We start from the raw sequence: 10,757 nt of genomic DNA on the forward strand, positions 1-10,757 counted from the left end.
TGAAAATGGAAATAAATATCCATGCGCGACTTCAAGGAATTGTTCAAAGTGAACCGAATTAAATGAGGCCGAGGTTGCAGTGCCTACAGCTTCCACACGTTGTCTAGAGTCTTGTCATTTGATTCAGCTTTGATTCTTGGTCTAACCGAATCAAGGGAATCGATTCCCTCCGGTCTCCGACCGGATGTTTTGGTCGAGCTCTCTCCAAGACATTTTTTCGAGACAGACACCTATTGAATTGACATCGCCTCCTGATGAATTTTATCGCTTATTAACGTGTACTAATACCTAAAGTTGCATTACAAAAGTATTTCGAAGTGTTTTGTGAAAGTTTATCGTCAACCTTTTGAATTTTAAAAAATGACGTTACGTTATGAAACGCTATTTTTTTCCGTTTATCACACAGTATTCATAGATCGATATCTAGGCTATATATGGACCGATTTAATATTCACATGGAAAAGTCCACAGACCCACTCCAAAAGGCTTTCGGAGCCATCATCGACTCAGTGGGTTTTGTCCAAAATGTCTCTGGACCCACTCACTGTCACAGTCATACTCTGGACCTAGTTTTGTCCCATGGAATAGATGTTGTGGATCTTAATGTTTTTCCTCATAATCCTGGACTATCGGACCACCATTTTATTACGTTTGCAATTGCAACAAATAATCTGGTCAGACCCCAACCAAGGAACATCAAAAGTCGTGCTATAAATTCACAGACAACACAAAGATTCCTTGATGTCCTTCGAGATTCCCTCTGTCTACCCATGGACGCCAGAGGACAAAAATCAGTTAACCACCTAACTGAGGAAGTCAATTTAACCTTGCGCAATACCCTAGATGCAGTTGCACCCCTAAAAACATTTCTCATAAGAAACTAGCTCCCTGGTACACAGAAAATACCCGAGCTCTGAAGCAAGCTTCCAGAAAATTGGAACGGAAATGGCGCCACACCAAACTGGAAGTCTTCTGACTAGCTTGGAAAGACAGTACCGTGCAGTACCGAAGAGCCCTTACTGCTGCTCGATCATCCTATTTTTCTAACTTAATTGAGGAAAATAAGAACAATCCGAAATTCCTTTTTGATACTGTCGCAAAGCTAACTAAAAAGCAGCATTCCCCAAGAGAGGATGACTTACACTTTAGCAGTGATAAATTCATGAACTTCTTTGAGGAAAAGACTATGATTATTAGAAAGCAAATTACGGACTCCTTTAAATCTGCGTATTCCTTCAAAGCTCAGTTGTCCTGAGTCTGCACAACTCTGCCAGGACCTAGGATCAAGAGAGACGCTCAAGTGTTTTACTACTATATCTCTTGACACAATGATGAAAATAATCATGGCCTCTAAACCTTCAAGCTGCATACTGGACCCTAATTCCAACTAAACTACTGAAAGAGCTGCTTCCTGTGCTTGGCCCTCCTATGTTGAACATAATAAACGGCTCTCTATCCACCGGATGTGTACCAAACTCACTAAAAGTGGTAGTAATAAAGCCTCTCTTGAAAAAGCCAAACATTTACATTACATTTACTTACAAGTCATTTAGCAGACGCTCTTATCCAGAGCGACTTACAAATTGGTGCATTCACCTTATGACATCCAGTGGAACAGCCACTTTACAATAGTGCATCTAAATCTTTTAAGGGGGGGGGGGTGAGAAGGATTACTTTATCCTATCCTAGGTATTCCTTAAAGAGGTGGGGTTTCAGGTGTCTCCGGAAGGTGGTGATTGACTCCGCTGTCCTGGCGTCGTGGGGGAGTTTATTCCACCATTGGGGGGCCAGAGCAGCGAACAAACCTTGACCCAGAAAATATAATAAACTATCGGCCTATATCGAATCTTCCATTTCTCTCAAAAATGCTGTTGCGCAGCAACTCACTGCCTTCCTGAAGACAAACAATGTATACGAAATGCTTCAGTCTGGTTTTAGACCCCATCATAGCACTGAGACTGCACTTGTGAAGGTGGTAAATTACATTTTAATGGCATCGGACCGAGGCTCTGCATCTGTCCTCCTGCTCCTAGACCTTAGTGCTGCTTTTGATACCATCGATCACCACATTCTTTTGGAGAGAATGGAAACCCAAATTGGTCTACACGGACAACTTCTGGCCTGGTTTAGATCTTATCTGTCGGAAAGATATCAGTTTGTCTCTGTGAATGGTTTGTTCTCTGACAAATCAACTGTAAATTTCGGTGTTCCTCAAGGTTCTATTTTAGGACCACTATTGTTTTCACTATATATTTTACCTCTTGGGGATGTTATTCGAAAACATAATGTTAACTTTCACTGCTATGCGGATGAAACACAGCTGTACATTTCAATGAAACATGGTGAAGCCCCAAAATTGCCCTTGCTAGAAGCATGTGTTTCAGACATAAGGAAGTGGATGGCTGCAAACGTTCTACTTTTAAACTCGGACAAAACAGAGATGCTTGTTCTAGGTCCCAAGAAACAAAGAGATCTTCTGTTGAATCTGACAATTAATCTTAATGGTTGTACATTCGTCTCAAGTAAAACTGTGAAGGACCTCAGCGTTACTCTGGACCCTGATCTCTCTTTTGAAGAACATATCAAGACCATTTCAAGGACAGCTTTTTTCCATCTACGTAACATTGCAAAAAACAGAAACTTACTGTCCAAAAATGATGCAGGAAAATTAATCCATGCTTTTGTCACTTCTAGGTTAGACTACTGCAATGCTCTACTTTCCGGCTACCCGGATAAAGCACTAAATAAACTTCAGTTCGTGCTAAATACGGCTGCTAGAATCCTGACTAGAACCAAAAAATGTGATCATATTATTCCAGTGCTAGCCTCCCTACACTGGCTTCCTGTCAAAGCAAGGGCTGATTTCAAGGTTTTACTGCTAACCTACAAAGCATTACATGGGCTTGCTCCTACCTATCTCTCTGATTTGGTCCTGCCGTACATACCTACACGTACGCTACGGTCACAAGACACAGGCCTCCTAATTGTCCCTAGAATTTCTAAGCAAACAGCTGGAGGCAGGGCTTTCTCCTATAGAGCTCCATTTTTATGGAACGGTCTGCCTACCCATGTCAGAGACGCAAACTCGGTCTCAACCTTTAAGTCTTTACTGAAGACTCATCTCTTCAGTGGGTCATATGATTGAGTGTAGTCTGGCCCAGGAGTGGGAAGGTGAACGGAAAGGCTCTGGAGCAACGAACCGCCCTTGCTGTCTGTGCTTGGCCGGTTCCCCTCTTTCCACTGGGATTCTCTGCCTCTAACCCTATTACAGGGGCTGAGTCACTGGCTTACTGGGGCTCTCTCATGCCGTCCCTGGAAGGGGTGCGTCACCTGAGTGGGTTGATTCACCGATGTGGTCATCCTGTCCGGGTTGGCGCCCCCCCTTGGGTTGTGCCATGGCGGAGATCTTTGTGGGCTATACTCGGCCTTGTCTCAGGATGGTAAGTTGGTGGTTGAAGATATCCCTCCAGTGGTGTGGGGGCTGTGCTTTGGCAAAGTGGGTGGGGTTATATCCTTCCTGTTTGGCCCTGTCCAGGGGTGTCCTCCGATGGGGCCACAGTGTCTCCTGACCCCTCCTGTCTCAGCCTCCAGTATTTATGCTGCAGTAGTTTATGTGTCGGGGGGCTAGGGTCAGTTTTTTATATCTGGAGTACTTCTCCTGTACTATTCGGTGTCCTGTGTGAATCTAAGTGTGCGTTCTCTAATTCTCTCCTTCTCTCTTTCTTTCTCTCTCTCGGAGGACCTGAGCCCTAGGACCATGCCCCAGGACTACCTGACATGATGACTCCTTGCTGTCCCCAGTCCACCTGGCCGTGCTGCTGCTCCAGTTTCAACTGTTCTGCCTTATTATTATTCGACCATGCTGGTAATTTATGAACATTTGAACATCTTGGCCATGTTCTGTTATAATCTCCACCCGGCACAGCCAGAAGAGGACTGGCCACCCCACATAGCCTGGTTCCTCTCTAGGTTTCTTCCTAGGTTTTAGCCTTTCTAGGGAGTTTTTCCTAGCCACCGTGCTTCTACACCTGCATTGCTTGCTGTTTGGGGTTTTAGGCTGGGTTTCTGTACAGCACTTTGAGATATCAGCTGATGTACAAAGGGCTATATAAATAAATTTGATTTGATTTGCATTTCCATGTTTGGTTCAGCTTATTTTTTGACAGATGGCCTCACCTTTTCCTCAAGAATTCTCTGGTACAATACTGAATTCATGGTTGACTCAATGATGGCAAGCAGCAGCAAACCATAATGCCACCGCCTCCACGCTTTGCGGTTGGCATGAGGTTCTTCTGTTCAAAGGCAGTGTTTTTTTGGTTTTCGCCAAATATGTCATCTGGCATTGCAGCTAAACAACTCCACCTTTGACTGTCCAGAGCACATTGTTCCTGTAGTTTCGGTCTTTACCCAGGTGTTGTCTGGCAAACATTCATGTCTTGATATTATTTTCTGAGAGCAGGGTCTTCGTCCTTCCTGACCTCCAATGTAGGCCAGTTTGTGCAACATTGATTATGGCAAGTGAGGCATGTATATCCCTTGACGTTAGCCTGGGATTCTTAGAGACTTCAATGACATCTTTTGGTCAGCTCTAGGGCTGAATTTGGTAGGATGACCTGTCCTAGGTAAATTGCCAGTGGTCTGGAATTTTCTCCATTTGTAGATGACACGTTGGACAGTGGAATGATGTACTTCGAATTGCTTGGAAATGGATTTGTAACCCTCTCCCAGACTCATGGTCATCAATAGTCTTTCTTCTGAGGGACTTGGATAGGTCTTTTGATCTTGGCATGATGTGTTACCACACACCCATATGGTTACGACCAAACCAGACCAAGTTGCTAATCTTTATGGAAGGCTGGATCCTCCCAAGTTACTCTCTAATCATTTGCACCTGCTTTGGAGCACCAGATTCAAATTATTGCCGTTTTATGTGATGGTAAAGGTATGGGTCTACTCACTTTTCCACATAACGAAATTGCATTTTTGCTCATTTTAATTGCATAACATTTTCAACCTTACATTTTTTTGTGTGATTTGTTAAATTGGGTTAATGAATTGGTTCAATGAATGTGGTTGGAATTCAGCTAAAATATCCATGTATCCAAATATGTAAAAAACGAAGACCACTTTCCAAGGGGAGTATTTACTTTTTCACATGACTGTAGTTCTATTTTAAGGGATGGAGGGTGGTGGTCAGTGAGAGAGCAGGAAGTTAGTAAAGAGGTCACCTGTCTCCTGGGGGTCCATGCTGAGGTCAGCACTGTGCCCTGGTTGGTCAGTTGGTTCCCAGGGCTGATGGGAAAAGAAGAAGGATGATGAGGAGATGGAAAGAGAAGTGGAAACTACTGGGCTCTCTCTGGCACCAGGTGAGAGTGTGTGTCCTGGCCCAACGTTTGTGTGTATATCAGTCACACTGTCACGCCCTGACCTTAGAGAGCCTTTTTATGTCTCTATTTGGTTTGGTCAGGGTGTGATTTGGGGTGGGCATTCTATGTTTTGTTTTCTATGATTTTGTGTTTCTATGTTTTGGCCGGGTATGGTTCTCAATCAGGGACAGCTGTCTATCGATGTCTCTGATTGGGAACCATACTTAGGTAGCCATTTTTTCCTCCTTTCGTTGTGGGTAGTTAACTTGTTTTTTTGGCACTAATGCCCTGTAAGCTTCATGGTTGTCTTTTCATTTGTTGTTTTGTTGGCGACATTTTGAAATAAGAAGGAAAATGTACGCTCACCACAGTTCACCTTCTTCCAGCAACGGCCGTGACGGAACTACTCACCACCAAAGGACCAAGAAGCGTGGTAAAGAGGACTCCTGGACATGGGAGGAGATCCTGGACGGAAAGGGACCCTGGACGCAGGCCGGGGAGTATTGCCGTCTGAGGGAGGAGGGGGAGGTAGCTAAGGTGGAGCGGCGGCAATATGAGGAGGCAAGTCAGCGAAGCAGGCACGAGAGGCAGCCCCCAATTTCTTTGGGGGGGGGGGCACATGGGGAGATTGGCGGAGTCAGAGTATAGACCTGAGCCAACTCCTCGTGCTTACCGTGGGGAGCATGTGACTGGTCAGGCACCGTGTTATGGGGTGAGGTGCACGGTGTCCCGAGTGAGCATTCACAGGCCGGTGTGCTCTGTGCCAGCATCCCGCATTTGCCGGGTGGAAGTGAGCATCCAGCCAGAACGGGTTGTGCCAGTTCTGCGCTCGAGACCGCCAGTGTGCCTTCACGGCCCAGTGTATCCGATGCCCGCCCCACGCACCAGGCCTCCTGTGTGTCTCTCCAGCCCGGTGAGTCCTGTGCCTGCTTCAAGGACCATGACACGAAGCCTCCAGTGATCCATGGCAAGAAGCCTCCAGTGATGATCCATGGCACGAAGCCTCCAGTGGTGATCCATGGCACAAAGCCTCCAGTGATGATCCAGGGCACGAAGCCTCCAGTGAGGAGTCATGGCACGAAGCCTCCAACGACGGCCTCCAGTCTGGAGCCTCCAGAATGTATGCTCTCCACGCTGCACCTTGGTCTTCTTTCAGCAACGGCCGTGACACACACACTCTCACATACACACCCTTATCAGCCTGGCCCTGCTTGATCTCATTTTCATGCGCTACGGTATCCATCTGCAATCCACTAAAATTTCTGGTCAACACCCCAAAGATAACACACTTACACCACACTACCCCCTCTTGGAAATGTTCTGAAATAATATGAATGATGAGAATGCTGAATAAACTCCCTACCTGAAAGTTGTACAATGGGATATACAGAGTAGGCTAGTTAGATCAAAGTATTGCCTAAGTCATGGTCAAAACTGGCACAGTCCATTTTAGCCTATTTTTTTATTGATGTGTTAAGATGGGTAGCTGAATTACTGGACAAAACTGCAATCAACACCAATATAGATGTGAAAATAAATGTGAGGTTGGGTGCATTTTCGACCCTGTATTGCATTTTGCTCATCAACAAGGACATCTGCAAACAGGGTGTTATTAAAGGCCACAAATTAGGCCTCTTCCTCTCACAGAAACCATTACTGAAACAAAACGTTAACAAATTACTGCAATAGGCTTTCCCAAATGTCTGATGTTTTCACAAGCATCCTCTACTGTGTTTTTCTGAGTGGTAGGTATCACTGAGGAACAGGGCTTTGAACTTCTGAATGTAGGCCTATGACATTTCCGGTTTTTGTTTCGAAGAGACAATCTAAATACACCTTCACCGACACCTTGAATGCTTTATGTTTTGCTTTTTTGTTCGTTGATGACCACTCATCATTGTCAATTTAGAATTCATCTTTGGCTTTGCAAAGGTCCACCATGGCTGTTTTTGTTTGTACATTACTAGGTTACACCACAAAGTCAACTTTACTTTGGCCCATCAACACACTACTACTCTCTCAAACCTATCTAAAGAGGTCATCTTACACACACTGGCTCCTGATCTTTGTCATGTCTGTCTCACTCGCTCATACTGATAAACAAAGTGCAGTGGCCAAGCTGAGGGTGGAGAGACGACAACTGCAACAATGACTCAAAATCCCCTGTGTTTTTTTTATTGATTTATCTACAAAGATGACACACATTCTGAAACTCAGGCTGGGAATTTTGCCATTACATAAACTTCTTTCACATAGGATATGTTGCCTATAAAAACAATTGGTAAATGTTGATATAATCCCTGTTCAAACAGTGTCATCTTTACCTCTTTCTTGTCGGAATTGAGAGTCATAGTAATGATGAGTAATGTCTTTTTGTAGGTACTAACTCCAAAATGGCTCATTGGCCAAAGCCTATTGGGAAATTAATGTTTTTTGTAAGGTTTTTGGATAAACTTTGGAGATATTAAACGTTTTGTTCTATGAGTTAATCTTCATAAGCTAATGTCACTTTTTGTGAATTCTGAAGCATTTTCTTGAAGGTCTATGTCCCTAGCAGTGTAGCAAGGGCAGCATTCTCTGTGTTATCACTCTTTCTTTCATCCATCCATCCATAGGATTTTACCCGATGACAAACAAGTTATTGCTCATGTATACCCTTTAATCATATATCATTGGAAAGCTGAGATTCACAGCAATCCATGTTCAGGTCAACATAACTTTGACTTTAATAACTTTAAAAAGGAAACCATGATACATTTTACACCACCATATTCCCTGTGCTCAAGAACACTAAGGCAACCTGCCTAAATGACACTCACATCTGTAGCCATGACATGCTTTCAACACCATTATGCCTCCAGGTGGTAAGATTAGGCAACACACGTCCGCCACGCTGATCCTCAACACGAGCTCCCCTCAGGGGTGTGTGCTCAGTACCCTCCTGTACTCCCTGTTTACTCTTGACTGCATGGTCAGGTATGACTCCGACACCATTATTATGTTTGCCGATGACACAAGAGTGGTAGGCCTGATTACCGACAACGACAAGATAGCCTATAGGGAGGAGGTCAGAGACTTGTCCATGTGGTGCCAGGACAACAACCTCTCCCTCAATGTGATCAAGACAAAGGAGATGATTGTGGACTACAAGAAAAGGAGGACCGAGCACTTCCCCATTCTCATCAATGGAGCAGGTTGAGAGCTTCAAGTTCCTTGGTGTCCACATCACCAACAAACAAACACGGTCCAAATACACCAAGACAGTCTTGAAGAGGGCACGACAAAAACCTGTTCCCCCTCAGGAGACTGAAAAGATTTGGCATGGGTCCGCAGATCTTCAAAAGGTTCTACAGATTCACCATCGAGAGCATCCTGAATGATTGCATCACTGCCTGCTATGGCAACTGCTCGACCTCCGACTACAAGGCACTACAGAAGGTAGTGCATATGGCCCAGTACATCATCCTACAGGATTTCAATGTTTTGTTTTCTCCTATAGCATTTCTATAATTTATAATGTAGAAATCCCTCCACCATTTCCTGGATGGTAAAAATCGAATTTGTCCTTTCAATTTCAGTTTATGCGACAAAACAAGAAAGTGTAAATGGTCTTGTCACCCAACAAGTTTCAGAGTCCATTATTAAATTCTAAAGGAGTTATCCTCCATATCCTCCTGTGGCTCCTAATGTGGCTATACACTCTACCCTCCAAACCTCTTAGACATGAAGGTGGACAGTGGACACATGGAACTGTACTGGTGGTCATAATGCAAATGGATTGCAGCCTTGAATCATTTCTATATTGTGGTGGTGAATAAACCAGAAATGAATATGGAACTGTTGTTTCTGATCAATAAATGTCTTCTTGTACTTGAACAAATTACAACAAAATACAATTTAATGTGTTCAATTAAGATTTATTTTTAAATAATTTGATTCTGACTTATCAAAAACCTATAGAATCCAATTGGATTACTTTTAATTTCCCTTATGCAAAAAGTAGCCCGTTAGGATTCCAATAGGATTCTGATAAAGGTGACACAAAATCCTATAGGATTGTGAGAATATAGGATTTTATAGTTTTTTTTTACTAGGAATGTTGTAGTGTCAGCTCTGGTTTGTGTCCCAGTCCCGTATGATGAGGGGTTATGTGTGCAGTGTGAGAAATCTAACCCAACATCCTCACTTCTATTTATCTTAAAGCTAACATAATGTCACGGGTGGGTCTATGTGGAGGTTGAGGTTATTCTAAAGCTCATAGTTCTGGCCAAAACAAACCGTGGGTGTATACTTTTTTGGGGGGTTGAATTGCACAGGTAGTGGAACAATATAATATAATTTTCCTTCTCTTATCTAGCACACAAAATTAGGTACATTATTTAAAAGCTAAAAAAAGAAGATCATTTCAAATCTAAAAGTGATTGACATTATTAAGAAATACATTAATTCATTTAAAACATTTTCAAAAATGTACAGTGCGTACATTCACTTCACATAATATGTATTGGTGTGAGTAAAATCTTCTGCCTCTTCAGTAAGACTCTAAAGTGGACCCAGTATGCCCTGTTATGCCCCCTGTTATGCCTATGGGCAGGAGTAAATGCCCTAGGAGATGGACTGATTGAAGTGTCATTTATGGCTTTTATTTATACAGTATATTGTATCCTGTAACTATAGATATGCCTACTGTAGATACAGTAAAATTAAACTCATTGTTGACTATTTTTCAAGTAACAGTCTCATAACTCTGAAATTGCCAATTAAGGATGTAGACTACAGAAACCTATACTTTCTTTAATGAACCTAATTGCCTGAAGCCCAGGTGTGGGGGGAGTTGGTGAGTTCCACTAGTTGCAGCAAGTTGTTCCACGCAAAGTAACACCACAATGTACAATCTGTACAATACGTTTATGAGACTCAACAGGTTCACATGGGTTCATCAGGCAGGAGAGTTTTACATACAATTTAAAGAGTTCCTATCGATCGAGATGGAGCCGCCGGTCGGTTGATGGAGACACGCACACACACACACACACACACACACACACACACACACACACACACACACACACACACACACACACACACACACACACACACACACACACACACACACACACACACACACACCGCGCACACACACACACACCGCACAATCAGGGCCCTGAGCTTTGTCAGGTCAGGATCCCTCCCACTCCTTATTTCCCATCCTGCCTAGCATGCTGTCATCAGAGATATGAGTGCTGAGCTACAGGCTGGTGGGCGGTACTTCTAAGGTGAGGCAGGGGGTTATCGTTATCTTCATCATTATCTAGATGTGATTGGTTTCCACTGGAACAAAATGATCTGCTAATTTTGTTATTTCTAACCCACCTGTGTCTATCTGTCTGT

This window comes from Oncorhynchus keta, unplaced genomic scaffold (genome assembly GCF_023373465.1).
Source record: "Oncorhynchus keta strain PuntledgeMale-10-30-2019 unplaced genomic scaffold, Oket_V2 Un_contig_6263_pilon_pilon, whole genome shotgun sequence".
Taxonomy (NCBI): domain Eukaryota; kingdom Metazoa; phylum Chordata; class Actinopteri; order Salmoniformes; family Salmonidae; genus Oncorhynchus; species Oncorhynchus keta.